Below are 4,646 nucleotides of genomic sequence, written 5' to 3' on the forward strand. Positions count from 1 at the left end.
AATTTATCATCTCAAAAAAAAAAAAAAAGCTTGGCTTTTTCTGAAATGGGAGAGTCTGATGCACAAACCTTTTCAGGGAAAGATGTGCTAGAGATTAAAGAAGTAACTGTCCTTCATAATTCACACTCAGAAGTGGTAAAAAATAATCTGTTATTATCCAGAGCAAAGAAAGAGTAATTTATAGCCGACCATGAATACTTCATCATTAGGCCCAGTGACGTTGCTCACATTAACACAGCCAAAATAAATCAGCCGTAAATCCAAAGCAGACTTCAACATGACACTGCGTAGATAAATCAGTGGGGCCTGGCATGAAAGAGTGTCCATGAAACAGAATTATTAACAAGTGATAATTCTTCCCCCTGCCCTTCCCTGGCACCCAGGCAAAAACTGCATCAGTCCAGTAACAAAAGTAACAGGACTGTACATTTTATAACCAGCAATTAGAGCTCCATAGCAATTCTAAACACATTAATTATTGCTAAAAAGCCCCAGGTTGTCTTTCTGTTAATTTCCCAGTGGATACGTTTGTTACTATGCGACAAGTCGAGTAAAACTTCATTAATTGAGACTTCCCAGGGGACAAGAGTCTGAGTTAGTGAAAAGTGTAAATTTCATATTTATAATCAAGAAAATGTGCTGCTTACTTCTGAGAAAACAGAGTAATAGGAAGTAGATTAGCAAAAGTTTTATTTGAATCACTGTGTATATTTGAAGGCACAAGAAAGCATATTTTTTATCTAAAAATTATTTTTCTATAGTTTCTTGGATCTATTTTAATAAAAAAATAATTTTTAAAATTGTAATTATAGTAGCAATTATTTGTAAATGGCATTACAAATAATTTGGAAATTTTTAAAGAATTTAATGTTTCTCTTCCACATTAACCACTAATGACTTTTAATGTTATACATTCTGCTAAACAACTCTTTGTGTTTTGGCAACCTTTGGGTCAGTCTAAATTAGTTCTTACTCTATAACGTGCACTCCAAATTAATGTGATCCTGATTCACTTTTTTTTTTTCTCTCTTTTCTTCTTTGCTCTTGGCTTCACTAACTCCCTTGTCATTTGATGGAGTCATATGGATCCTGCCATGGTTGCTTCTAAAGATTTGTTAAAAGATACTTGTTGTCTGTCCACACAAAAAGATTCTGTTCTTCTCACCTATGTGTGCCTCATATGAAGCTTGCTCTTTCTAAGTGAGTATAATGGCAGTTGCTCATTGTCTTTTCTTTAAACATTGTTCATCCAAATGTACCCCATCATGTAGCGTGGCAGGAAGAGGTCTTTACTTTCCAGATCTCCCACTTATCCTCTACTTTTTCACACATGGGTCGCAGCATCTCTCTACTCAGAGCACAATGAGAGCTCCAGGAGACCACCTGGTCCCATTCTCCAAGATTGCACAATCCTCAGCCAGGCAAATCTCACTGAACCAGAATTCATAGAGCGTGGGCACAGGAGGGTGAACCAGCATATCAGAGCACTGACCTCTCCAGACATCCTTTGAACCAGGTATTTTCACGATTTGAGAGATAAAGAATTGAGAACTGCAATAATGACCCAGTCACCCAAGATGCCACAGCTAATACATGACTGAGTTAGGATTCACACCCAAGTCCATCTGAATTTAACCCTCATGGTCTCCCATGAAGAGAAAGAGACTTAACTCATTGATTCCATCAGAAACGTAATTCAGTGTCAATCCTTACTGAGAATCCAACACAGAGGACAAGCTCTGCTGGTGAGGAAATGAAGGAGATACTGTGGGTGGTCCTCTTTGGTAGATGAGGATCTGACTGGAGTTAAGAGTTAAGAACCTGAGGCAGTCAGAGGAGAATGTATGAGAGGCTGAGTGGATAAAAGCCCAAGGGAAAAACATAAAAACTATTTTTTAAGTAAACTCCTAAAATCAGCTTTCTACTTTTGAATTTTTTTCCTAATGACAAAACTTCAGCCAAAGTAAATGGCAAGCGTGCTGAGCATTCTCTAATAGGGACCAGTTCCTTTAAATAAGAAGGAATGAGGGGACAAAATGGTACACGATAAGGAACAAAGATTTTGGAATGAAGTAGTTTCGATTCCAAAATATGTGTCATCTACTTTCTAGACAAGAGTTCTTTGCTATCTAACTCCTCCGCAAAACTCTGAGACAAACTTATTCTGCATAATGTTGTTGAGTAGATTAGACAAGATAACGCATAGCAAATGTCTCCCTCTCCACCTAGCATAGAGTTTATGCTTATTGTAGATGAATAAGTTCTTCCTTTCTTATTTTTATTTACGTGCATCTAAAATTTCATATAAGTGTCAAGAAAGAGACCCAGATTTAAGCCTTGAATGACCCAGAGTGAGTCAAGGATAGCAATACGTTATTGTGGAAAGATCTTGAGTTCTTAACTATCTCTGTCACTTGGAATACCTATTCTTATGAGAATAACAGGAAGAATAATTCCTACCATAAGGAGTTGTACATATAAAGTGTCTAAAATCATACCTGACAATTTCCTGCCTTTGTAACTTTAAAAAAATGATGTTCATAAATTATGTTCATTTATAGTGACATGGTTTGGCTGTGTCCACACCCAAATCTCAACTCAAATTAAATCTCCCAGAATTTCCACTTGTTGTGGGAGGGACCCGGGGGGAGGTAATTGAATCATGGGTGCTGGTCTTTCCCATGCTGTTCTTGCGATAGTGAATGAGTCTCGAGATCTGATGGGTTTATCAGGGGTTTCCACTTTTGCTTCTTTCTCATTTTTCTCTTGCCAGTGTCATGTAAAAAGTGCCTTTTGCCTCCTGCAATGATTTTGAGGCCTCTCCAGCCATAGGGAACTGTAAGTTCAATTAAATCTCTTTTTCTTCCCAGTCTTGGGCATGTCTTTATCAGCAGCATGAAAATAAACTAATACATATAGGATGTCAACTTTCTTAAATTTTTCTACAAACAATTATTAAGCACCTTCTGTGTAATGATTCTGGAGGTATAGTGACAAACAGATTGAAAAGGTTCATGGCCTCATGAATCCCATTCCCACTGGAGAAGCCATAAGAAATAAGTAAGTATGGATGGAGGAGGGTGAAAAAAAAAAGAGAAAAGAAATAAGTAAGTAGTCAAATACAATAACATGAAACAGTGATTCAAGCTAAGGAGAAGATAACGAGGATGCCGTGAAATAGAGAAATCAGATGGGAGTAATGTTGCTTAAGGATTCTTCTAACTCTCACATTTTGTTACTAGTATTGCACTTGACACTAGAACTTGGACTCCAGTCTCCTGGATTCACCAAGGAAACAGAACCAATAGGAGACACACACACGCACCCCATATAAGGGATTGGTTCACATGATTACGGAGGCTTAGAAGTCCAAGTTCTGCAGTCAGCAAGCTAAAAGCCCAAGAGAGCTGATGACATAATTCCAGTCCAAGTCCAAGGGCCTGGGAAACAGCAGAGCTGATGGTACTGGAGTTCCAGTTCAGATTTAAGTCAGAGAACCAGGAAAGCCAACAGTAAAAGTTCTAGTCCAAGTCCGAATCTGAAGGGAGAGGAAAATGGATGTCCCAGCTCGAAAACAGTCAGGGAGGCAGAAAACACTCTCCCTTCTTCAGTCTTTTATTCTATTTACGTCTTCAATGGATTGGATGGGACCCACCCACACTGGGGAAAGACATCTCCTTTGCTCAGTCCACCAGTTTCAACAGTATTCAAATCTCATCCAGAAACACCCTCACTGACACACTAACAAATACAGTTTAACTAATTATATGAGCATTCTGTGTCCCAGTGAAGTTGACACATAAAATTAACCAACACACTTTACTTCCTGAGGTTGTCTAGTGAGCATTTCATTGGACAGGATAGCACTTCTCCTGCTAACTGTTGAAATCCAGCTAGAAATTTGCTCCATCTTCAGGCAACTTATCCCATGTAGAAAAATCACCATCATTACCATCACCTGAGTTGTCAACATACTTGTAAACTCCCAGAAAAAGATAAAAAAAACTTGGTCAGGCACAGTGGCTCATGCCTGTAATCCCAGCACTTTAACAGAATGAAGTGAGTGGATGACCTGAGGTCAGGAGTTTGAGACCAGCCCAGGCAACATGACAAAATCCTGTCTCTACTAAAAATACAAAAATTAGCTGGGTTTGGTGGCATACTCCTGTAGTCCCAGCTACTCAGGCGGCTGAGGCAGGAGAATCGCTAGAACCTGGGAGGCAGTGATTGCAGTGAGCAGAGATTGTACCACTGCACTCCAGCTTGGACAACAGAGTGAGACTCTGTCTCAAAAAAATAAAAAAGAGAGATAACAGAATTCTAAGCACCTAGTTTTGTGGTAATGCTACACTTGATCTTAGCCAAAAGGCCGAGAAGTGATAGTTTTGTGGTAATGCTAGTGGTGGTGGCATTTGTGGTGACAGAGGTGACGGTGATGTTGGTGGGGTGTCGATGGTGACAGTATGGTGGCAGCAGTAGTACCAGCCATGTTGGAAATAGAGATGATGGGAGTGCTGGCGGTAGTGGTGGTGATGAAGGTAACGGTAGCATTGGTTGTAGGGATCATGGTGACCGTATGGTGATCAAGGTGACAGTGGTGGTGGTAATGATCAAGGTCATGGTGCCTATGGTATTTTTTTTATGGT

The 4,646-nt window shown here is 39.5% G+C and overlaps 1 pseudogene; it reads right to left on the reverse strand.

Annotated features, from left to right (window-relative positions):
• Nucleotides 1–4,221: 4,221 nt before the first annotated feature.
• Nucleotides 4,222–4,381, reverse strand: LOC119467373 (annotated as a pseudogene).
• Nucleotides 4,382–4,646: the final 265 nt, after the last annotated feature.

This window comes from Cebus imitator, unplaced genomic scaffold (assembly GCF_001604975.1).
Source record: "Cebus imitator isolate Cc_AM_T3 unplaced genomic scaffold, Cebus_imitator-1.0 Scaffold13, whole genome shotgun sequence".
NCBI classification, from domain to species: Eukaryota; Metazoa; Chordata; class Mammalia; order Primates; family Cebidae; genus Cebus; species Cebus imitator.